This window comes from Panthera onca, chromosome B2, assembly GCF_046562875.1.
Source record: "Panthera onca isolate mPanOnc1 chromosome B2, mPanOnc1 haplotype 2, whole genome shotgun sequence".
Classification (NCBI taxonomy): Eukaryota; Metazoa; Chordata; class Mammalia; order Carnivora; family Felidae; genus Panthera; species Panthera onca.
The window spans coordinates 3021880-3047720 of NC_138343.1; the positions used below are offsets into that span (position 1 = coordinate 3021880).

The following is a 25841-nucleotide window of genomic DNA, read 5'->3' on the forward strand; positions in this document are numbered from 1 at the left end:
TAATGTGTGTGGAATTGTGTGAAAGGGAGTGAAGTTTTGAATTTCAAGCTGGGCAGGGAATAGATTGAGAGCCACGCCCGGGAGCATGTGGAGGGTGGGGAAGAACGAGATCATTCTGATGGTGGTCATGGTTTTAGCATAAGGCTCATAGAATTTAAACACTTAAAAATGTCTGGGAATGGGATACCTCCTAACCTCAGCATGGTGCTTGTTTTGGATCAAGTTTAAAATGCAGTTGTGGACCCTGACTACGCAAACCTGAGTAGAGAGAAGACCCCGGACTTTTAGGAACCAACGCTGATGAACGCAGGAAACCTAGGTGAGCGCCACCAGCCCAGCCCACATGCGGGGGTTTCTGTGGTGTAGCGGTTATCACGTTCGCCTCACACGCGAAAGGTCCCTGGTTCGAAGCCAGGCAGAAACATACCCACGGCGGAATAAACCCTTTTCTCTTGCAACAAGCCAATGCCGTGTTTCACATAGACACCTGTCACCCTTCTGACCCAGCCTTCTATTCGCTTTCATCTATGGTCTCCAGTGCACCGTCTCCATCCCTTCCTGTCCCGAGTTAGAGAAGTCATGGGGACACCCCGAGACAGGGTGTCTGTTTTGTGCGCCCGGTCACCAGGCCAGGTGACGCTGACGGGGACCTGGAAGGAGGAGTTGTTTGGGAAAAGAACATAAGCCAGAAAAATACGTCAGGTGGAGAGAAGGCCCTCTCACCGAGTTTGTTTTCACAGTTCTTACAGCGCGACGGTTTCTCAAGTGCCACGTTCTCTAGTCAGTACCCTCCAGCTCCCGGGGCTTCTAAAAGCACCGGGTCTCATTGACCGTCACCTTGGACTGCATTCCACTTTCAGGAGTCCTTTAAAATCCAGTCTTTGGGCAAAAAAAACAGACCCCCCCAAAGAGGGCCAGCGTCACGGCTGGCAAACCACACGCCCGACTTCATGTTCTACCTGGTTTGAAATTCTCAATGACTTTTCAACAGAAAGCCCTGCGTTTTCATTTCACGCTGGGCCCACAAATCCTGTCACGCGTCCTCCCGAAAGCTCACAAAAGGAGCGGCCGTGCCACCTCTCTGGTCCTTCCGGGGAGGCGCAAGCAGCTGAGAACAGTGCCACCCCCTGCTTGACGACGAATGTCGTGTGGAGGAGGGGCTGCCTTTGCAGACTGGACCGCCTTAAGAGGCATCCTCGCACATCAAAAGGAAAAGATCGGCTAAGACATTAAAATTCTATTCTAGGATTTGATTTTGTTTTTCCCAGCGTTTTATTTTGATCTAAGTACTTCCAGTCCCAGCTGCCTCCAGTCGCCTGTTAGACTTCTTGTTTTCTGTTTTGGTTGGCTCCATCGCCATTCTTCTTACTCTTCCAAGATTCCATCACGTCACTGTACTTTTCAAAATATTCTGCGGTGTCCTAGAATCCACAATCACGGGAGAAGGAGGGGTGGTCATCGCGGCACTCGGTTTGCACAACATGCACGGTTTGTCTCTTTTCCTTGCCTTCTTTGTGGATTGCCTTAAAAGCAAAATGCTGAGACTGCGAGCTTCTTTGGGAAATGTGGAGCGTAGCTATAGAGGTTTAAAATTAGAAAATTACGGCTCGCGTCCGGTTCACAGCATAGCTTTGCCAATTCATGGTGAATAATCTTCTCAGTCTTCTACAAAACGCCTCAGACGGGCAGACTCGACATCTGAGGCTTCCATCAGGTATAAAACCCAAGTTCTGATTTGTTTTGTTTATTTTTTACCCATTGCCTGTATTTGCCTTGGACAATTTCGCTTTGTAAAACCTCAAAGAGGAAGGCCCCGCTGGGATTCGAACCCAGGATCTCCTGTTTACTAGACAGGCGCTTTAACCAACTAAGCCACAGAGCCCGATGTCCCATCCCTCCCTGACGCATGTTGTTTTATGAAATGTCACACCTTCATCTACTTGGAGCCCAGGATGGGGTCATCGACACCGGGGAAAGCTCCTTCCTCGGGGAGGAATCCTCGAGTAGGATTGTCCTTAACTCGAACACCTATGTACCTTGGGAGCTCCCTGCCTCCCAGCAGACGGGCACAGGAGGCACAGGGCACGCTGTGTACACACTCGCGTGCAAAAGGAACAAAACAGGAGGGACACGGCTCCACGGCGATCCTAGGCTCCGGTGGGCACATGACGCTTCCTGATTAGGACTCAGCGGTGCTGTCTGGGAATCGGTCTCCCGGACCCTTGGCTGCGCCCTCGGGATCAGCCATCCTACTGGTGGGAATTTTCTCCTACTTGCAGCTGAAGAGTCGCCTTAGCCGACCTCCTGCCTGTAGTGTGGCAGGTTCCAGCCCCTCTCTTCATTTTCTTTTTCTTTTCATTTTTCCAGGTCCTCTGTCCCTTTAGTTCAAGCTGCGTTCAACCACCCTGCTCTTTAAAGACCTGCGATCTCGTGAACGTTGTTGGAGTTTATTCTTGTATAGTGGGAGTTGGCAAACTGTGACCCATAGGACAAATCTGGCCAGCTACCTGTTTTTGTCAAGTTTTATTGGAACACGGCCACACGTATTCTTTTCACATCATCTGCGGCCACCTTCCTGCTTACAACAGCAGATTTGAGTAGCTTCGACAGACACTGACTGTATGGTCCACTGGCCCATTGAAGAAGAAGTTGGCCAACCTCTGTATTAAAAAAGCCACATTCGCAGACCTCATGCAAATAAGCCCTTGTTTGCCTCGGCTTCCAATTGAGCTGCCGTGGCATCACACCCGCAAGAGTTGTGCTTTTGTGGATGGGACGGGCGGGGCAAGTCCTTAAGAGGCTCAGAGGTTTTTCTGCTGAGATACCGCCTTAACTCCCTTTGGAGTGCCAACGAAAGATTTTACAATCACGCCTGTGGCTTCATCTTGAGGCCACATTTTCTGACAGTGCTCTGGATTTAATTCTTGCCTGCAAGTCATTTCTTTCTTAACTTCGGCATCGCTTTTCATCGCGGAGCCGCTGGGGATGACGAACAGCTTGTCTTGCAAGCCCTCTGAGTTGTGGCCCGTTTGTGTTTGACAGTCCTCCCCTTCACTGAAGCCTGAGCAGCACCTTCGCAGTTCCGCCTGGAAATCTCTCTAGCTAAACTGGTCGGTGGGACTGGTTTTCATGTCATGACACTGCAGGCCCTGGCGTTTCTAAATCCCCTACTGCTTCACGAGGAATCCCTTTTCCTCCAGGTTCAAGTAATATTTTCCGCAGGATCCATTTGTGCCTCCTGTGGCTTACCTGGATCTTTTATGGGGGGGGGGGGGTGATCCAAACCTAAGGTTATGCCTTGGTATGGACCCCACCTGATGCCCCATAAGTTAGGATGTCTCCTCAGGAGAGCTGGTGGGAACCATTTTCAGCGCTTTGTAAGCAGCTTACTCTTTTCCAGTGGCTCCTTTCCCAGCCTCCTGGAGTTTTAACCTCCCCTTGAGCGTGAATCAATATTCCGCCCCGAAGGCACAGCCAGCCCGGGAGCCCTCTCCGTGCGCGGCTTTCTCCTCTCCAGTGTCCTGTGCCCCCTGTATCCTGACTGCTTTGGCCTCCTTGAGATGCTGTTTGTGCTCCCAATGCGGGGACCCCGCCTGGCTCTGAGTCGCCCTCCGTCCTCGCCCTCCGCCGTCCTGGGGCTAGAAGCTGCCTCTAGGCCCTAAGCTAAAACCTTTGTGAGACTCACCTCTTCCATCCCCCTGCTGCCGGGGATGGGGGCCCTGCACTGACAGCAAATGTCACAATTCCTGTCCGGCCTCCTTGTTGCCCACGAGGGAAGCGCAGCTCCTACAGGCACGCATCCTTCACGGGTGGAGGCGGAAGCCTGCGTCCCTGTCGTCCTACTTGCCCATTTCCTTCTGACCTTGCTGCTGTTCGTGGCTTTTTGCTGCGGTATCATCTATCTATCTGGCCCTTGCTACTTTGGGACAACTTAAATACACTCACCCATCACCCCATTTATCTATTTATATTTCTCTCATGTCCTTTATTTTACACATTCTCCGTTGTAATGGAAGCAAATGCTAGAGTTTTATGTCTTTATCGACTGTGCTTTTGAAGTGGTTTAAAGTTCTTCTCCTCATAGACTTCTGGTAGCTTTATTTTTTACTTTCACATTTGGGAACTAAACTTACTAGCTGATTCTACTGTGTAGCCCGTGTTCAGAACAACAGTAATGGAATGCTCTGGGAACCTTTGTGTCTGTCCATACCTGTAGGATGCGATCTCTGATCTGTTTTTTTTTGTGGAAGCAGCAGTCGTGTCCAACCCCAGCCTCAGCCCAGTTCTCACCCCAGCGCTGAGACGTCTGGGTTTCCTTCTGGGCTTGTTAAGTGCAGGACCCTTGGGCCCGGTCTCCTTTCTAGGAGTTGAACCTTGATCTGGCCAGAGACAGAACCCAGAGCCGGCCAACCGGAGGACTTGAGGGGGCCACTCCTTGTGGGTGAATTTATCAGCCAAAGAGAAAGATCTGAATGTGGATCCGGTCAGTCTGAACATTCAAAACGAGGGTTGGGTCTCATCAACGGAGATTCGGGAAGGGTCATCTCTGCTTGTCCGGTAGGGCAGACATGACCCCCTCACACTGTGGTGCCTCCCTTCGGTTCCCTGAGGGCCGTGTCACACGCTAGGTGTTGGGTAGCGCCCTCCAGATCTCATTTCAGCTCAGGAGACCCCAAATGTCCCATCGGATCCGTACCTTCCCCGCGACGACTCGCAGCGCCCTTGACGGAGTGTGGTCCGCAGACGGAGGGCGGTGGTCACCCGAGTGTGCCCGGTGGGGTTGGCATTCTTGGGCCCCCCCCTATACCGGAGGTGCGGGGTCCCACCCTCCGCTCCTTCGGGGACACACTGGGCTGGCAGTTACAGCCCCTTGCCATTAAAATCGGAGTCACGCATGTGAACTGTGTCCGCTAGGGATTTCCGAATCTACCGCCAGGGCGAGCTCGTTTAACCTCACGTCCCTTGGGCCCCAGCCCCGCTGCCCAGACCCGGGTTGGGGAGGGGGGAGGGGGACGGGAGAGGGAGGGGGACGGGAGGTCTGGGTCGGGGGGGGGGGGGGGGGGGCACGAGCTCAGGAAAACCGCGGCCTCTCACGTGAGTCCGGATGGCGGCGGCGGGGAGCGGAGGGAGCAGGTGCACCGGGGCAGGGGGAGGACGGGGGCTCTTACTCTCCGTCTCTCCCCCGTTCGTTTTTCTTTTCATACCACACAGAAAGAGCTACTTCTCTGAGGCACAGGCAGTGAGCTCGGGGGGGGGGGGGGGACCGTGGGCGCTCCCCGAAAGCAGGCGGCGGGCTGCTTCCTCTGCGACGACCCGCCTCACGTCCGATGCAACCCCCAAAATCAGAAACCCGGGGCTTCCTTCCTGCGCGGCGCGAATACCGTGCTTGCAACAAAAAAACAGTTGCCGGGGGCAGGAGCCCAGCCACCGGGATGGCCGAGTGGTTAAGGCGTTGGACTTAAGATCCAATGGGCAGGTGCCCGCGTGGGTTCGAACCCCACTCCCGGTAGGGCGAGTTTCTGAAGGCTGGAGGCCCCCCTGGGGCGGCGCCGGCGGCGAACACGGCCCGACCCCGCGCCTGCTTTTCTTCTTGTCCCTCCTTCGCTGTCCTCAAGCAGAAGCACCTGCGCGAACCGAACCGATTTTTGCTCGGACCCCCTCCGAGGGCCAGCGTGAGGCCCTCCTCCCCCCTCCCCGCCCCCCCACGCGCCGCCCCAAGTCCACAGTCTTCCTAAGGAGCTGCTCCTCCTGCGGGCCTTTCCGTTCCAAGGGGGACGGAGGCCTGGGGCCCCGCCGGACGACCACCCGCCAGGTGCACCTCACGCCCCGCTAGGCTGCCCCTGCGGCTGGCTCCGAAACACGGCTGACCCCGGGCCAGCGGAAGGTGGGTGTCTGCAAACGGAAAGACGCTCCCGCAGGGGGGTGTTAGCTTGCCTTCCGGTCGGTGTTGTTGGGCATCTTTTCAAGTGGATGAACCCCCTGGGTCTCCTCTCGTGTGAACTTATATCCTGTACTCATTTCTCTCCTTCCCTGTCAGGGCTTCCTCTTTGGGGAAACAGGAGTCCGTCGGGCCTTCTGTCGGTATGTCACAGGTTTATTTGCCTTGGAACTTGGCAGGGATTTTGGAGGCGGACACTTTGGACTGTGTGCCCCCCCAGTGATCAGCCTTCTGGTTCAATGTCTGACTTGCATGTGCCTTTTCCTGCTACAAGAGCGAGTGACAGAGGAACGCCATTTCTTCTACCATGGTCATGATTTTTTTTTTGTATCTAGATCTCCGAGGTGTCTGATTTTTCCCTGTGTTTTAATATGCGAGATACAGATCGAACTCTACCTTATTTCCAGAGGATTACCAGTAATCTCAACACCATATTACTGAATGTCCATATTCTCCCCATCCGTTGAAATGCCGGACTACTAAATTCTGTTCTCTAAAACGCATAGGACCAGATGATTGGAAAGACCATGACAACAACCAATGTTCTAATTCTGGCTTTCCCGTGGCCTCTCTGAGCCTTGATTTCTTCCTTTGTTAAATGGAGACAATAACCCTTATCTCACGTAAATGCCTGCTGAATTAAGAAGTCTCTTTGCCTCTGGATAGATTAGTCATCTTTCCCCTAAGAAGAAACTCACACACTTCTTTTGTAGCAGTCCTTAGCAGAAACCCCGAAATCAGATTTAACATCAGATAAAATTTGTCCTGATAGCTAAATTGCTTCTATGTTTTGAGATCAAACATCGAGATTCCACATTTGAATGTTCTCTGATCCTGGGGCAGCTCAGTGCATCATTTTCATGAGCGGCCTTGAATTTCAAGTGTGAACGTTGAGTTTCACGTTTGCTCCTGGCCATCCCCGGCAGAAGGAAGGAACTTCCTGTGTCTTCACGGTCAGAAATAAGTCGGTTTGAGAAAGACTAACAACGTTCCATGGAGAGGCAAGACTCCTCCCTACCAAAGGTGGTTTCTGTCATCTTTTTTCTCTCCCGTGAATGAGGTAGAGAGAGGACGGGTGGAAGTGGAAGATTTATTTTTTTCTCAAATGAGATTCCAGATGGCAAAGATTTTACCCCAACTGAAATCTGCTAAAGAGAAAACACAGCAGTCTCTCAGTGGTCGGTTAGCGAGGTCGTGCAGACTGGTGCCCAATGACACCGACTCCAGGTTCCGTCACTGCACAAGTTCTCTTATGTCACATCTCCCCACCAGAGAGTCAACTCATCTAAAATTACCATCCCAAACCCATCTCTGCCACCAGGAAGATCTGAGCCTGTTGTGTCAGGCACTTGACCGTATTAACTTCCTCCCGATCATCAGTGATGCTGGCGACTTCCACGCAGCCCCAACCTCTCCTGTTGTTCCTCGAGGCAGGTAGAATTCCGTGATGGCCTCCAAGTTGCCCTCCCACGGTGTATAAGCCCTGTACAATCCTTTACAGATACTAGTCTTTCATCTAATACATAATTAATAGCTACCAATTCATCCCTTAAACTAGTTTATATACATAGTTTATAAATATATATATAGACCATAAATGGCACATATATGGTACATATATATGTGGTATATATATATATATATATATATATATATATGGTGTATATGTATATATTTTACAACATGCATCTTGATATTGGGAATGCAACACTGAGGGAAAAACAAACTAAGTTTCTTTCCTCCCACCCAGGCTTTCTGGGTAAAGGAAGAGACACACAGGTGGCTTTTATTTTCAACAGGAAACTGATTCGAGGAGGAAACTGCGGCTTTCTGGATTGGTTTTGTCTTTGGACAGAAATCGTCAAGCCAGCCACACTCCTACCACCTCACCCTGGGCCATCCTCTCTTTGATGCTTGTGCCAGCCTTCTCCAGAGAAACAGAACGAGTAGGGTGGAATATATAGGTTGGCTCCTGTGAATATAGAGGCTGAGAAGTCATCAGATCTGCAGGCAGCAACTGGGAGGCCCAGGAGAGCCAATGGTGTGGTTCCGGTCCAAAGACCAGCAGGCTTGGGATTCAGGAAGAGCCAATGTTTCAGACTGAGTCCGAGGGCAGGAAGAAATGGCTGTCCCGGCTCAAAGTCCGTCTGGCAAGAGGAGTTCCATCTTCTTCAGGGGAGGGAGGCCCATTTTTTCTACTCAGACCTTCAACTGATTGAAGGAGGCCCACCCACATTAGGGGGGCAAGGTGGTTTACTGTCTACTGATTTAAATGTTAAACTCACCCCAAAACACCCTCATGGAAACATCCAGAATATGTGACCAAGTATCTGGGAACCCCATGGCCCAGTCAAGTTGACCCATAAAATTAACCATCACACCAGTTCAGTGTAAGCAAAACCATGATTAAAAAACAAGGAAGGACAATTTTCACTAATCTCAGCACAGTAAGAATTTAAGAAACAATGCAGTATATATAGTTTTTGCATGAGTAATATATTCACTTGGCTGAAAAATGAGAGAGTATTAGAAGGTTCCTGAAGTCTGTGGTCCCTCCTTCCCCATCTCTGCGGGTCTCACCAACACCTTTACCTCAGTTTCTTATACAACCTTCCTTTTCTTAATGATACTTGCAAATATGAACGTAGTCTTATCTTACCTAACTTTTTACATAAAAGAGAAAATATTTACCCACTGTTCTACACCTCCAATTTTCAGGTTATGGAAAAACGAGATCTCGATTTCATCAGTACTTGGCTTACCAATAACACTTCCCGTTTTGCACATGGCCCAAGTGTGGCTTATTTTCAGATGAGTTTATCCAACCAGGAAAGAGTTGGATCTGAAAATTGCTTTCCCACTGCACCTCTAGAGAAGGGAATGAAAGCAAAGTGTAGGAGCTAGAAGGGAGGAGGAGAACTAGAGGGGACTAGAAGGGAGGAGGAGAAAATGAGATCCCTATTACTTTTTTTTTTGCTCTTAGGGACAAAATACTTTTTGTCTGACGCAATATAGTGTTCAAAGATACCTGAAGTAGGGGTTTCGAAGCAGCTAGTGATCCAGGGAAATTATATATTCATCCAAGAAATATTTATTAACCTTCACTCTTCAGAATGTAATAGTTATTATTTTTTAGCAAAGATGCTTAAGAAATAGCATTAAGTTAAAAAATGGATAATCCTTTTAAAAAATGGAGGTATGTATACGTATGTATATAATGTCCAGTAGTATCTATACTATAAAATGTGCTTAAGTGTTTACTTAATGTGGGAATATATATATGTATATTTTTGTAGCCATATTTTTTATGTGTTTTGGCAACAATCCTCCGTGATACTTGTATAATTAAAAAGGAGAGAAGTAAATGCAGAAATAGTGAAAAAAAAACAACAACAACAACCAATCCTTTGGATCTTTATACGTGGAGAAAGGATGAAATACTTAAAAAAAATAAAACTTGATGAAGAATCTTTCGTCCTGACAGCATAAGGTGGACGCTCAGGGTTCCTTACCCAGGATGGGAGTCGTCTGACCTACAGTCTGTATCAGGGTTAGTGACGAGGAAGGTTGAAACGATAGAAACTTAGAACAGTGAACACTCTTGTTGGTTATCAGGATTCCAGTATGAATTCAGTTCTCTAGATCAGGGGATTCCTACAAAGGTGGTCACTCCCTGATCAAAAGATAAATGTGCTTTTAAAAGACCATGGAGTAGACTCGTTCGGAAGGAAGACTTCGGAGCAGATTCCCCAGATCTAGAGAAGCCGACCCCTTACTGAGACCCTGAGAAGAGAAGGGTTCACGGACACGTGGACACCGCAGCAGAGCGATCTTGTCTCCCAGTTCTGCCTCCGCCACGTACCCCCCCAGCCACAGTGTCTCAGGGTTCCAGTGGAGATAACCCCTACGTCACCGAGTTGTGAGGACACACACACACACACACACACACACACACTGCGTGTAGCACAGCAAGTAGGGAGTGCTCAGTAATCACTAGTTCCTGTGCCCCATAAAAGAAAACCATTCCCTTCCTTGATAAGCTGTCCTGATGAAAATGTTCCTGATTAATTTCTGTAGCTTTTAAAACATTCTAGACGTTCACTTCTCACTTCTCTAACACTGTCATCTCATCCACACTTTTACAGGCCGAACACCTGAGTCAGGTGTTCCCAACACATCACCCTGGGCCTGGCCGCGAGCCTCCGGCCTGGCGATCTGACTCCAGTCTCCAGGACCCTCTGCGGTCCCACAGCAGCGGTGTCGTGAGTAGCGCCAAACGGTCACTGCCCTTCCACCAGAGTGAGGAAGACGGCTCCGCCAGCCGCAGACGCTGTGCCCGCCAGCAGCATTTGCCGAAACGACACTGTGGGGAAAAATGATCAGTCACAACGCTCCCAGAGGGAGGAAGATCTTTATTAAAACTTCAACTTCACAGATGGAGGAAGAGCTTTGTTAAAGACAATGAAATACTGTTACGAAACAGCCCAGTAAGTGCACATTTGTAGAGAAAATGGAGGAGAGGCATCTGTGTAATTTAGGAACCAAAATACAAGACTGCCTCTCTGCTTCTTCACACACGATTCTACCCCTTCACTTCCTCCACCACGAAACACACCTCTGATCCAGGGCTCTACAAAGACACCTGAACAGAACAAGGGGGAGAGTCGGGGACACTGCCTTTGGGGTGGGTGGCTGAGAAATCGCCAGCTGCGGGTAGGGAGCCCTCTTCGTTCAGTTCGCTCTCTCTGCTTGGTTTTCGGCTCAGTTTTGGGTCTTCTGATGAGACGGTGTCCATGTGGCTTGGTTGAGATTTTAAAACTCCAACAGCTCCCAAACCCTGGGAACTGTGAAGGCAGAGGGCTCCTGAGAAAACAACTATACTGATGACTCTGGTGGAGACAGTCTCTAATTTTCAAGGAGTGGAACAGGCCCAGAGACTAAGGTGTGGTTTTGTGATCACCCCGTAACACAAGGTCCAAGCTGACAGCGTCCAGCTGTGTGACTGGGACGGAGACACAGGGCCCTGCACCCAGAGGGGCCTCCTGCTCGGTCTCCTGCTCTGCCGTCGCTATCTTGAAATGGTTGATGACCTTCGGCCAAGAGACCCCACAGCTGCATTTTGCACCGGGCCTCACAAAGTATGTAGCTGGTCCTACGTGGTATGTTCTACACTCTGCTGTCAAGAAAAGGAAGTAATTCTTCCCCGGATTCTGCATTCTACCCCTTGTCCAAAGTGCGTTTGGTGCAGAGAGTGCTTCTTGATCCCACTTCTGGGGTTTATACTGCAAAACCGAACTGCAGGAAGAAATCAAGCAAGAACAAAATTTTTAACATACATCCCGAAATCATGGGCAAGCACCATAAGGGACACTAATGCTCAGAACCAAAGAGGAAAAGGAGAAAGTAAGGAAAGTGACTACTGACGGAACTTGAGACTAAGGAAAAGGAAGACCAAAGAAACAAGCTTTATCCACTTCCCGGGAGGCTGACTGACCTTCCTCAATCAGAACCCGATGACCACTCCCCAGACAGGAGAAAGATGGCCGAGCCGGACAGGTGTATGAAGTAAGGACACTTTTGGTGATTTCTGGCGGGTCAGGTCCCCGAGCCACTTCCAAAATTTGCAGATAGTGCGTAGATACCGAGAGGAACACAAGAGCCCGTGCCAACCCAAGATGGCGGAGAGATAGACCTTCTGATCAGCCTGTGCTGACACTTCACGGCTCCACTGCAGAAACGTGATCCGTGAGCCAAACCGTCCTCCATACTGCGAGACCACTGTTTTCTCCTAGATTTTTCTTTTCCTTGGCACTCTCCTCAACGTTTTTTTTAAAAAGCTCATCAAGCTAAAATCTTCCCTCTAACCCAAGGGCAAGACTTCAGAGTTCGCTCCTGCCTGTCCTTACCCCTGACGGTGAAGATAAACGCATAGGAAACACCCTGTTTCTGGGCCTCAGGGAATAACCAGCAAAGAAAGTTCAAGCAGAACAAGTGAGCCGAGAAGGGCGCTGACCATGAAAATCCCACCCGGTGTTAAGGAGGCTAGAACCAGGGACGAATGGCAGAGTCTGAGAAGCCCTCCTTCTCTAGGACCCACTCCCCGGCTGTCCAGGCCCCAGGTGAGGGGAGCCCGTGAATGCGGGTGGGTGTCGGGGGCGGGCAGGAGCGGCTGTGGGGGAGCTGGGGAGGAGGGGACTTGAGGCTGCAGGTCGAACCTCGTCTCACCTGGCTTGTGCCGGGCGCCCAGACTTCGAAGAGCGTGCTGACAAGGCTCTATTTCCAGGCAGCTCTATTTCCACCCAGGACACCAGGAAAAACCACCACACCTAGGAGCTGGCCAGGAAATGACAGCTGAGGACCCTGTCTCTGCTCGGTGTCTTCATGCTAAACCACCGCTGGAAAGGCATCACCTAAGAAAGGGAAGGGGCAGGGGGGAGTTTCCCCAGACTCTCCAGATTAACTCCTTACCCTTCAAAAACAATTCCTAATGATCCCTCATTCCTAAAACTTTCTTGAATCTCCCATCCTGGCCCCAATAACCCTTCCACAGTTTAATTCCTTATTTAACAACTACCGTATGCCCATGTCATGCCCGACATTCTGTAATACTGCCTTCTAACACCGCTCCCGGGTCGGCTGTCATCCCCACCAATCCAGACCTCAGACTAACAGCCTCTCCCCCCCATAACTTTATCAGGTCCTTCCGCTTAGAAGCCTCCTAAAATCTCCCCAGCACATGTGATGTAATCCTTTGAGTAGCATCCAAGCCCTTCCTTCATCTAGCTTCACCCTATCTCTCCAGCTTTATTTCTGTCTACTTCCTCCAAAAATTCAGCCTCTCTGCCAAAAAAAGTTCACCATACTGTTTCCCAAATCCTGTATAGGCAAGAGTTCCGGTATGGGCTCCATTGAAACCTTCTGTCCCATTGCCCACTAAGTACCATCCAAGTATCTCATTCCCTTAGTAAGCGGATATGTCTTGACTACCCCCTGCGGTGCCTACACTGTTCCAGATGCCTGGTGTTGGTCTGCAAACAAATATGGTTACCATAGGGAGATCTCCCAAGAGTGGTGCAGCCCCTGGGCTCTGCTCGTCCCCATCTACCTGGTCCCCCTGCTTCTCTTCCCTCATCAGCCAGTGTGAATCTATCCTTCAAGGCCCAAGCTTCGGTTGGAAGCTTACCCAACCCCCATGTCCAAACTGTGTGCAGCCTGTGTGAACACATATGACAATGAAGTCGTGTATCACTTCCAGCAAGGAGGCCAGCATGCGGCTGGAGTGGAGACAGAGAGGACATCACCAAGGTGATGAGGGCCAGACTGGAGGATCCAGCAGTAACATTAAAGAATTTGGTTTTTATTCCGAGAAGCCATTGCAGCAGAGAAATAAGGTCGGACTCACATTTCTATGGATTCACTCAGTTGCTGTTTTATGATTAGACTACTGGGCAAGGTTTAAGCAAGGGACGCAGGGAGCTACTGCGATAGGGACACCGTATGACATCATGGTGGTCTGGAGCATGTGCTTATTGAGGAGGGCGCTGCCAGTCTCCCACTGGGTTTACTTGGCAGGTAGAGCCACTGGGCTTAGTGATGGATTAGACATGTGAGTCAGGAATGAGCTCAAGGTTTTGGATTCAGATCCGTAAGGACCACGTTGCTTTTTGCTGATATGGGTGAGATCAAGTTGCAGGCACAAGGGGGTGAGAAGCACTTTGATTTCGGACATGTTCCATCAGACATACCTTTTTGACGTCCAAGGATGTTAGGTGATGGTATATACTCGCATGGGGATTAAGAAGGAGGTCCAGGGTAGAGACACAGGGATTTAAATCTGAGAAATGTCAGGAGACGTGGGAATTTTTTTTTTATATAATTTTTTTTTAACGTTTATTTATTTTTGAGGCAGAGAGAGAGACAGAGCATGAACGGGGGAGGGTCAGAGAGAGGGAGACACAGAATCTGAAACAGGCTCCAGGCTCTGAGCTGTCAGCACAGAGCCCGATGCGGGGCTCGAACTCACGGACTGTGAAATCATGACCTGAGCCGAAGTCGGCCGCTTAACTGACTGAGCCACCCAGGGGCCCCAGGAGACATGGGAATTAAAACCATCGCGAGTAAGTGAGTTTCAGTGTGGCCCAAGGAGAGAAACGATCCTAGGACTGAGCTCCTAGGCTCCTAGGAATGATCCTAGGCTTTCCAGGATTTAGAGACCCAGGGACAGAAGTACCCAACGAAGATGACTGGGAAGAAGTAGCCAGTGAAATAGGAAGAGACCAAATGAGAGAGGTGTCCCTGAAGCCATAAGAAAATGTTTCAAGAAGGAGGAAATGTCTGTGCCAAATGTCATCGATAAGACAAGTAAGGTGAGGAATGAAAATGGATCCTCAATTCATCAATGAAAAGGTCATTGCGACCTTGACAGACACTGTTTGAATGGAACGACAGAGCTCATCAGAAAGACGGATGGAAGAGGAGGCCCCCTGGAAGAACGGACAGAGGACGGACGGACACAATAACAATAGACAAGTCTTTGAAGAGCTTGTGGGATCAAAAGGTCTTTTGTTTTTAACACGCAGAAGAGAGACCCTGGTAACCTGAGGGAGACGGCAATATTCCCGAGGCTAGCCCCAGATGAGAGGATGAGCAAATTACCCACGGTAACTAGGAAGAAAGGCAGAACACACACCCGTGAGGTCATAGATGAGGTCATGAGACTGTGTGGAAAACGCCTTCTATTTTCTCAGAGGAAGAGACGGCAAGGTCCTGGCCGAGGTGAGCACGGGGCAGGAGGTTCTGGAGACGGCGACAGGTGAGAAGTTACCTAGAAGAGAGGGCTGGGGAATGGTGTGGGATCGCGGGGCAGCACGAAGGGCTCACTCAAGGTTTATGGTCATGAGTTTACAGCTAGACAAGTCAGCCTGCTTTTTTCCAGTTTCATTCACTGTATGGGTGTAGGCAGTGAATAAACAGAAATGCAGATTTTTGATGGGTTGGCACTGCATACGAGTATTGATGAGGCAGGTGGGTCGAGGGGGTGTGCAAGAGGGTGGCTCTAATGGCGTCGGGTAAGGAGGGAAGCGAGGACGTGACGAGGGGGGTGGGCAACACGGGGGGAGGGGGGAGTGGACACAGGTGCCCTGGGGTCAGGGGGCTGATAGAGCTGAGGCCTGAGAGGGGATGAGTGGGAAGAGGTCACGGACAGAGCGAGACGCTTGAGGGTCTAACCATGTCTAAGGCAGTTTTAAACCTGCAGCTCTCAGCAGCAAGACACTGTGGACGGACAGATCGGCTCTGGAGGTCACAACGAACCTTTCTGACTTTGTGCGTCCGTTGTTCGTTTTGGAGTTTTTAAAATTTATTTAAATATGAGTAAACACACATTTGGTACTTTCTACCTTTTACTTGTAAGTAGCAAAGGCAAGTAGTAGGTTACAAAACGTCCAGACTATACACACGCGCACGTACAGTCTACACGCAAGACAGATTTACGGCCGTGAGCCGAGGCTCAGGTTGGAAAGCCCTGGTCTGAGCCTGGGCCGTATGAGGGGCTGCGAGGAAGGGGCGGAGACAAGATCACGGGATGAGCGACCAGGGAGCTGGGAGGCCAGGAGTACTGGGAACGGCCTTCCCGGGTACTAACCTCACCAAGAATCACGCCAGGGGTCGTATCAGAGTGAGAGTACTCCAAGGGCTTACATTTTCAAAAAACGGGAGGACTTATCCCAACAGGCTGTAGATGACAGCAAAAATAAGGAGAAGGTGTGGCCAAGTCCTGGGGAAAAGTTTCCAGGCTAGGAGTTTTTACGGAGGGGGAGAGAACAGTCTGGAAGAGGTGAGGAGGAGCAAGGGGCTAACACACTGGGGAGGAGCCAGCAGGGGGAGCGGGGTCACCAGGAGAGAACCCGGCTCTGGTGAGGAAGTGGACAGAAGGACCAGTCGGAGACTGAGAACACAGGCCACTGTGCCTGCTCATTGGTGGCCCATGGGGTGACATCATAAAGTGGGGAAATCCTTACGGACCCAGCATTTCGATCTAACCTGCCTCTGCCAGCACAGTGCATGTTCTCATGTTCTCTTTCTCTGGCACTCGCTCAACACAAAGCCATCCTTTGTCAGTGTCCCTTTTTCTGCTCTGGAAGGAGGAGGAGACCCCACGCTTGTGAACAAGTCCAGACGCGACTGAGAGCGACGTCAGGGTCACTGAGTAAGTGGCGAGCAGCTGACAGATTCGGGGCTGGGGGCAGGGGAAGTGTCACAACGCCAGAGTGCGGGGAAGACTTCCGGACCCCTCCCCCCCCGCCCCCACCCCCCTTCCTGGCTTCTCTATCCCCACTAAGCAACTGAGATCCAGGCCTCCAAAATACGAGGCCAAGGCAATGATGGAGTCTCTTAAGTGCCCACCTCCCCGCATTAGCACTTTCGTGTCAGTGTTGTTTGACATGCAGTCCTTCGCTCAGGGGCCTTTGCCGTCCTTCCTCCTCCTCCGTCCGCTGACTCCACTTTATGCTGCTTCATGGCTCTTTTCCAGCGGAAAGGTTACTTTTTGTTTCCTCCCACCGGCCCGTAAGGTCACCGGGCGCAGGGACCTCGTCTGGGTCCCCCTCGCCTAGAACAGTCTGGCACGCAGTCACCTGTAATACCGGGTGAATGAACGAGCCTGTCACAGAATGACTGCACCAGCGCTCAGAAATGATAAATCACAAGTGGGATCGCCAAAACTGGACCCGTCGAGAGGCAGAGCTGCTTTGCGAGGAACTAGCTGAGCTTCCGGGACGGCCACAGCACCAGCAGGGGGCGGTCCCTGGAGCTAGGTGGCCAGCGGGGATAAAAGTCCACCACGAGCACCTGGGCCGCGCTCCAGGAGCTGGCTGGTCAAGGTACACGAAGGAAGATGGTATTTCTGGAGCGAGAAACCCTGGATCTCCTTCTCCCCACACACCCACCAACTAGCAACAATGCAAGGACGACCCCCCCACCGCCCCCGACTTTTTCTTTTGAGACAGAGAGCACGAGTGAGTGGAGGAGGGCAGAGGGACAGAGAGCATCTCACGCAGGCCCCATGCTCAGTGCACAGACCTACGCGGGGCTCGTCCACCATCCCTGGCTGGGATCATGACCTAAGCCAAAATCAAGAGTTGGACAGTCAACTGACTGAGTCCCCACCCCCCACCCCCACCAAATTCCCTTCTTAAGAAATCAAAAACTAAAAGGTTTCTTCATCCTCGGGGATCACAGAACTCGACTCACCAAAACTAGTAGATTTGGGACACACTCTTGCTGGGTTTGCAAGGATATTCATCACCTTCAACATACCAGAGTCAGTGAATACCTGATACAACACATTAACCGAACAAAGGACTAATTAAGAGGTGCAGAAAAAGCATCTGACAAGACTCAACAAGCTCTCATGATAAAACCTCTCGACAAACTAGGTTTAGAAGGATATGCCTAAACGTAATAAAGATCAAATATGAGCCCACAGCTAACATCATTGTCAAAGGTGAATAAATGAAAGATTCCCTCTAAGATCAGGAACAGGGCAAGGATGGCCACTCTTGCCACCTCTGGTCATCACAGTACCCAAAGCCCCAGTCAGAGCCATTAGGCAAGAAAGAGAAAGAAAAGGCATACGAATCAGAAATGAAGAAGTAAAATGATCCCTGTTTACAGCAGACATGATCTAATATGGAGAAAAATTTTAAAGACTCCATTTTAAAAAGTGTTAGAATAGGGGCCCCTGGGTGGCTCAGTCAGTTAAGTGTCCGACGTCGGCTCAGGTCACGATCTCATGGTCTGTGGGTTTGAGCCCCACATCAGGCTCTGGGCTGACAGCTCGGAGCCTGGAGCCTGCTTCGGATTCTGTGTCTCCCTCCCTCCCTCCCTCCCTCTGCCCCCCCCCCCCCCGCCACCTGTGCTCTCTCTCTCAAAAATGAATAAACATTAAAAAAACTTTAAACTGTTAGAACAGATGAATTCAATAAAATTACAGGATATGATATCAGCCCACAAAACTCATGTGTGCTACTAGACACAAATAACAAACTCTACAAAAAGGAAATTAGGTAAACAATGCAGCTTATTACAAAAAAGAATACTCAGGAAAAAACTTAACTGAGGAGATAAAACACCTGTACACTGAAAACTACAAAACAAAGATGAAACAAAGAACTTACAAACAGACTTCCTATCGGGTGGAAACCTTAATATTGTTCCAATGGCCACACTTCCTAAGAGATCTACAGACTCGATGTAATCCCTATCAAAATCCCAAAGGCATTTTTCACAGAAACTGAAAAAACAATTCTATAATTCATACAGAAGCACAAAGGACCCTAAAGAGTCAGACCGATCTTGAGAAGAACAAAGCCAGAGGCATCACACTTCCTGGTTTCAAAAATACTACAGAGACACAGTCATCAAGAGTACAGTAATGGCATAAAAAGACATATAGACCAAAGAACAGAGTGGAGAATCCAGGAATAAAGCCATGCATCTACGGTCCGCCAATCTTCAACAAGAATACAAGATGGAGAAAGGATAGTCTCTTCGACAAATGGTGATGGAAAACTGAACATTCACACGCAAAAGAATGAAACTGGACCCTTATCTTACACCACATATAAAAAACAAACAACATACAGTAAAAACTTATATGTAAGGCGTGAGATTTTAAAACTGCTACAAAAAAAAACACAGGAGAAAGCTTCATGACATTGGTTTTGGCAAGGATTTCATCGATAAGGCACCAAAGGCTCAGGCAACAAAAGCCAAAGCTGACAAGTGGGACTACATCAACTTAAGATGCTCTGCACAGCAAAGGAAACAACCAACACAGCAAAAAGACAACCTGCAGAATGGGAGAAAATATTTGCAAACCATGTATCTGATAAGGGGTAATTCTCTAAATACGTAAGGAACTGCTACAGCTCAATAGCAATAAATAAAACAAAAAACTAGTAGTCCAATTAAAAAATGGGCTAAAGACTTGAAAAGACATTTCTCCAAAGAAGATATATAAATGGCCCACAAGTATATGAAAAGATGCTCAATGGCATTAATCATCAGGGGAATGCAAATTGAAACCACACACACACACACACACACACACACACACACAACCACAATGAGATGCTACCTCATACCTGTGAGGATGGCTATCATCAAAAAAACAAGACAAAAAAAAAGGACAACGGTGCTGGTGAAGATGTGGGGAAAACAGAACACCCGCACCCTGTTGGTAGGAAGGAAATGATGCAGCTGCTATGAAAACAGGAAGGCGTCTTCTCAAAATATTAGAAGCGGAACTATCACGCGGTAGCCACCCCACTTCTGGGATTTCTCCGAAAGAGACGAAATCAGGGTGTGGAAGAGAGATTAGCACTCCCGTGGCCACTGCAACAACGATCAGAGTAGCCCAGGTGTGAACACCACCTAGACTTTCAAGCAGATAAAGAAAACCTGGTCTCTGCAGACAACGCGAGGTCATCCAGCCCTAAAACAGTGGCACCGCGCACTATTCCACCACACGGATGAACCCTGAGGATAGCATGCCAAGTGAAATAAGCCACTTGAGGACAAATACTGCATGATTCCGCGATTTGAGGAATATAGTCTAGTCAAATTCACAGAATCAGAGTAGGACGGGGGTTGCCGGGGGCCGGGGGCCATACGGAGTTACCACAGACACGGTTCCAGTCAAGGAACATATCAAGCTCCGGAAACGTGCTGCGCAACACGGACCTCCGGCCAACGACCATCTATTGTACGTTTAAGAGGGCAGGGTTCACGTTAAGTGTTCTTTCCACAATAAAAAAAGGGAAATGAATCCGTGTAGTGACGGATGAGAGAAAAGCAAGTTCGTACAGACACAGGAGAAACTGCAGGAGGCTGTGGGGCCAGCAAAGAATGAGACGGGCCGAGCACCTGTGATTCTCAACTCACTTCCCCTCGTGCGGAGTCCACAGAAACCCCCTTCGGCGGCGAGGCCAGAAGTCCTAAGTGACGTGAAGGTTACTCCCTCAGAACTCAAGAATTGGCCGGTGACTGCTGCTACCGGGCCAAGAGGTCTGCAGAATTTAGGACGTATTCAGACCATGTGAATATTTACCTGAAATACGTGAAGGCTGAAGATGCCCCCGAGATACTCAAGTGAGACCAATCACCTCTCAGCAGCGTACTGACGCCGCGAGTACAATTCGCGATTTGCAGGCTGGCTCCGTGTTGTTCTCTGCAGAAACGCGTACTTCCCAAGCGAGAGACTTCAAACCCGAAGGGATCCATCCGTTTAAACTCTGTTGAACAACAGCGATGATTCCGAGAGCTCTCTCCCAGCTCCCGGAGTTTTCGAACCCGGACACACGTGCCCCCCTGGGAACACGTGGCCACAGACGCTGTAAAGGAACCAGCTTGTGACCGTGGATTCCCACGAGACTCGTGACCGATCTGCCCGCAACCTGCTGCTTTCCCACCTTCCCTTTCGTCGCAGCCCTCTCCACCCAGCCGTCCCGAGTCACGCCCTTCACACCGACCCAAGAGGCACAGCCTCCTCAAGACGTCTCGTGAGAGGACCCTGAAATGACGGCGTCGGTGAGCAAGTGAGCCTTCCGTGACTTGTAACAAAATGGTTTCTGCTCTATTTGCTTTGCACAGAAGTGAGGAGGGTCTAACCCAGCTGTCAGAATCAGAGTAACAATCTTATGACGCATAATGTGATGTGGGCATGTAACACAGGTGTCGGAAAAATTAGAATAGCATTCCCACTTCAAAATCCTTGAATTCCTACCTACTGATTTACGTAAACTGATATAGTCTCTCATCTACAGTAACGAAAAGAGACATAAAATTGATACTGAACTTGTCCCATTCTTGCAATGAGGAATATTCATCCACAGATACGTGCATTAATTAGAATATCTTAGCCACATCCATCTCATTAAGAGTGAATTTGCAACTCAATTTTACTTTATTAACCTATCAAATAAGTTAATAATCAAATATATCCACAATGACTTGATTTTACACTAATAAAAATTATAACTTAATGCTGAGAGCAAATGAACTCTTAAAGTTATTATGGTCAATGGAACTTTTTAAAAAAATTAAGTTCACTGTTTATACTATTTTATTGCAGAGAAGACAGGGTAGACCCAAAACAGCCACGTTACAGTAGAATTTATTTGTGTGGGGTGGCGAATGAAAATACAAGTTCAGGCACAAAAGACGAGGATGTAAAATTTCAGATGTTAAAGCCAATTATTTTTTTCAATGGATGATAGTTGGGGCGCCTGGGTGGCTCGGTTGGTCAGGCATCTGACTCTTGACTCCTCTCAGGTCACGATCTCATGGTTCATGGGATCGGCCCAAGTCGCCTCTACACTGAGAGTGTGGAGCCTACTTGGGATTCTCTCTCCCCCTCCCCCGCTGGTGCTATCAAAATATATAAACTTAAATAAATAAAGGGATGATAGTTCATTTAAAATAATCATCACTATGGTATTTAGATTCCACTGGATAAATTTAGGAGAGTGTTAGGGGAGCCTGGGTGGCTCAGTCGGTTAAGTGTCTGACTTCGGCTCAGGTCATGATCCCACAGCTTGTGAGTTCAAGCCCCGCATCGGGCTCTGTGCTGACAGCTCGGAGCCTGGAGCCTGCTTCTGCTTCTGTGTCTCCCTCTCTCTCTGCCCTCCCCCACTTGTGCTCTGTCTCTCTCTCTCTCAAAAATAAGTAAACATTAAAAAAATTTTTTTTTTAATTTAGGTGAGTGTCAGAACACATTTTAAAATGCCATCATTTACAATCTGGCAATCATATTCTTTACCATCGTTTAAACTTATGATGGAGAATTTTATATGTCAATGTAAAAATGTTCAAGGGGGTGCATTATCTATTATCTTTCAAAGGGGTATGCTTTCAAATTCTGGAGATCACTTCTCTAGAATAGGAGTTCTTAACATGGGATGTAACGTAGTCATTATAGAAACACTAGTAGTTCGTCTTACTAGTTTTAGGACACTGGCAAGTCACTTAAGTTCGGCTCAGTCTACTTATGTGTAAAATGGGGACAGTACTCTATGTACAGAGATGAATCTGTCGAACTTCAGTATGCATTAGAATCACCTGGAAGGCTTGTTAAAACAGATTGCTGGACCCTTGCTCCCAGAGTCTCATTCAGAAGGTCTGAGGTCAGGCACCCAAATTTGCATTTCCAACGAGTTTCCAGGTCATGCTAACGCTGTTGGCTCGGGGACCGCGCTTGGAGAACATCTGGTCTATCTCAGGAGATCATTATGAGGACTTTCTGGGCTAGTACGTAACGTGGTGACAAGGGCAGTGGCACACAGCAGGGGCTACTACTTACCTGCCGGGTGGTCAGTTAGGATGGGACTCACTGCAACAGAAAAGTCTAGTTTTTCTCTGGGGTAAGTATGTCATTTATCAAGAAGTCCTCAGGTAAATCATCTAGGGCTGGCACCACTGTTCAAGAAAGCCACGAAGTTCCCAACCACCTTCTGTCTTCTTGCTTAACCGCCGTCGTCCTGTGGCTTTCGTCGTCATAGACCCGTGAGCGCTTCTGTTCCTCCCGGAATCCTGTCTGCATTCCAGATAGAGAGCAAAGCACAGGCCAAGGAGGTGATGGAGCATGACGGCCAGGTCACCCTCCACCTTTGCAAAGACTTCACTCTCTTTAGAGAAGTCACTCCCTTTAAAGAAATGTTTCTAGAAGCCCCTCACAAGTGATTTCCACTTGAATCTCAATGGTCAGACCCAGGTCACATGCCAGCTACTCCAACTACAAGGGAGTTGGGGAAGGAAAGACTTTCTGGCTCTAGCTATTACGGTGGCAGAAACCAAAGGAGAAACAAATTTGGATACAAGACAGACAGCACAGCATGTAGGCGTTGGCCACTGGTGGTCGATTCAACTTCCAGCCCCATTCCCTTCCTGGAGGTCAGTGGGTAGAGCTGAAAGTTCCAATACTCTAATCTCAAAATCCGGTTCCTAGAGCTTTCCAAAAAAGTCACTTCATTAACATAGGCTCAGGTGTGGCTGAAAGAAGTTTGTGATGATTAATAAAAGATACTCTTTTCACATTTAGCACTCAAAAGCTATTTCAGGAACCAAGTGTAACACCAAATATTATAACCAAAGACGCCCCTCTTACTCTAGTCTCTTAGGAAATGACAAAGGTTTTGGGAGCTACGAGCCAAGAACCATGGAGGAAGACCAAAATATATACCTAATGTATCATAATAGTTTATTCATAAATAAATAAACTTTCTTTACTAATATGGAAATCTCTAAGATATAACATTAAGTGGAAAAAAGCGAGTGTCACATAACATATAAGAAAGAGTGAAAATAACATATCTTTGTATTTGCTTGTATTTCCACAAAGGAATTCTGGAGAGACAACTAAAAACACTAACAAAAACAGTTCCCTGTTTGCTGTGCCGGGGAAGGGAGTGGCGTGGATGGGAGGGAGGGTAGGAGTGAGACTTTACTGTGTACCTTCTTTATTATTTTCATTTTGAAACACATAAATAAATTGGGTTTTCAAAAACAAATATATAAGGGGCGCCTGTGGCTCAGTCGATTAAGCATCTGACTTCGGCTCAGGTCATGATCTCACGGTTCGTGAGTTCCAGCCCCGCATCGGGATCTGTGCTGACAGCTCAGAGCCTGGAGCCTGCTTCACATTCTGTGACTCCCTCTCTCCCTGCCCCTCCCTCGCTCACTCTGTCTCTGTCCCTCTCAAAAAATAAATTTTAAAAAAACGTTTAAAAAATTAAAAAAAAAAAAAAGAGAGAGCCTATAGCAGAAGCACCCCACTGGCTTCACAGTAAAAAAACACAGGCTTTGATGTCAGACGGACAGGAATTCAAACCCTTGGTTCTGCCACTTACTAGCGATAGGATCTGGAGCTACTCACCGAGTTAAACTCTGGGCCTTGGCTTCACCAGCGTGAAAAATGGATTTAACAAAAGCATCTCTCGCTCAGGGTTGTGAGGATGAAGGAACACACGTGTAAACCGGTTCGGCAGCAGCTGGCATACAATCCCTCCACCTGTTGTTGTAATTACTGCAACAGAACAAAGGTCATTTTTTCCCCAATCACTAGAGCTTTCAAGAACATCGCTGGATTTCCACATTAACTCCCGACAGAAAAGATACTAAAATTCCATCACCGAGCTCCTAACAGTGCCAGGAAATCCTTACACGGATTCCACCTTTGCTGAAGAAAACTCTGCTTAAACCGAGAAAAATATCGCGGCGTTCTTCAAATTCGATAAAAAGAGGTAAGATTCTTTCCCTCTACTCGTTGCTTGCATGACCCAAGTTTGTGACTCAGTACCGTGCTGGTAAATTTCCCTGGGCCAACGGATTAAGTGCCGGTTAAGCCACAATGTCTCCACCAAGCACCGCGTCAAAGAAGGGTTTCTGCCCGGAATAAAGAGGGGGCTCGGACGGCAGCCAGGGGTGACCACCACCGTCCGCACATGGACACTTCAGATGATCTCAAGGTCGAGGCCGGCTGTTGAGACAGAGGGGCTGCAGTAGTGACGACCACCTGTCCTCCCAACCCCCGCCCCATAACTACCATCTCGTACTCATCTGATGCCCAGAATCGTCGGTCCCTGAACGCAGCCCCATTTTCGCCTCCCACGGAATACTCTTCCAGAAGATGCTGTTATCCGGGGCAGTAAACTCCAGCACCTGCCGCTCAAGACCCCGAACCCTCCTCCGCAGGGAAAAGGCCACACTGCTCCGGAGGGACCTCCCCTGGTGGGGCGGGGAGGTGCCTTCGGCTCCCGGGCCAGAGTCGCCTCTCGGCCCGGTCATCCGCGCACTCGGTTCCCTCCCAAAGGCCGAGGAGAGGCCCTTCCGTGCCTTGCCCCGCGCCGGCCGCTTCCCAAGCGAGGAAAGGGACCGTGGGGGCCAGCTCGTGTCCCAGACCCACGTCCACGACAGTTGCCCCCACGTCCCGCCCTGGTCAGGTTGTAGGCTGCGAAGCCCGGCCCTCCTCGAGCAGCCTCGAAGCGCGGAGGGGGTCCCGCTGGGGCCCCGGGATCGAAGAACTGGCGGCCAACTGCGCTGGAGCTCCCCGCCGCACAGCCACCTCCGAGTCCACCGCCGAGCGGGACGGCTAGGCTTCCCTCCGCGGCGTCACTTCCGGTCCGCTCTAGGAACCTGGGAGGAGTCTGCGCCTCTATGGTTAGTTGCTCCGCCTGCCTTTCTCTCTCCTCCTTACCTTCAACCTGGGCCCGGAGGGGTTGGAATTGTCAGAAATTGTTTGGAAAACTTCAGAAGTATGCATACAAAGAGAGAATCGTTTAATGAATCCGATAACCATATCTAACCCTTTCAATAATTATCAATTGATGGCAATTTTATTAATCTATAACCCCAACCCTCATTCCCCCAACACTTTGCAGTAAATCTCAGACATGGATCTTCCATAAATTTAGCACAGCCGGGGCTAGGGTGAGGCAAGCGAGCACTGCCTTGGGCACAAAATTTACAAGGCTACCAAAAAGCTTACCAATCGAGATAATATTTTAAAGCAATATTTTAAAAATCAAAATTAATGCAAAAGATCCATAATGAATACAATATCAAAATTCTTAATAATCAGTATTACTGATTTTCCTTTTGTCTCAGGCTCCACTATGACTGGAACAAGGCTAATATTTATGTATCTCTAAAAGATGAGGACTCTTAAAAAACATAATCACAGTATGATCACATCTAAATATAACAAAAATAAGATCAAGCATTCAATTATTGTTTCAATTTTGCCACTTGTTTGATATATCTTATAAATGTGTTGTATAATATAGTTATATAGAGGTATTAAAATTATAATATTCTATATAATATAGACTATATTATAAGAAGCATG

The 25841-nt window shown here is 48.9% G+C and overlaps 1 long non-coding RNA gene and 3 other non-coding genes across 8 annotated transcripts; 2 read left to right on the plus strand and 2 right to left on the minus strand.

The window, feature by feature from the left end:
- Positions 1–351: 351 nt before the first annotated feature.
- TRNAV-CAC (transfer RNA valine (anticodon CAC)) lies at positions 352–424 on the plus strand. Its single transcript has one exon. It is a non-coding gene; the product is annotated as a tRNA-Val (tRNA).
- Positions 425–1808: 1384 nt separating this feature from the next.
- Positions 1809–1882, minus strand: TRNAT-AGU (transfer RNA threonine (anticodon AGU)). The gene has a single exon. It is a non-coding gene; the product is annotated as a tRNA-Thr (tRNA).
- Positions 1883–5426: 3544 nt separating this feature from the next.
- TRNAL-UAA (transfer RNA leucine (anticodon UAA)) lies at positions 5427–5509 on the plus strand. The gene has a single exon. It is a non-coding gene; the product is annotated as a tRNA-Leu (tRNA).
- Positions 5510–10333: 4824 nt separating this feature from the next.
- LOC132666254 (uncharacterized) lies at positions 10334–25097 on the minus strand. Of its 5 annotated transcripts, XR_009604569.3 has the most exons (5): positions 23871–25097; positions 22299–22532; positions 20049–20232; positions 12164–12348; positions 10334–11233 (listed from the first exon to the last, which is right to left on the minus strand). It is a non-coding gene; the product is annotated as an uncharacterized LOC132666254 (long non-coding RNA). The 5 variants fall into 5 exon arrangements; XR_009604571.3 differs by lacking the exon at positions 20049–20232 and having other exon boundaries at positions 23871–25096; XR_009604570.3 differs by lacking the exon at positions 12164–12348 and having other exon boundaries at positions 23871–25096.
- Positions 25098–25841: the final 744 nt, after the last annotated feature.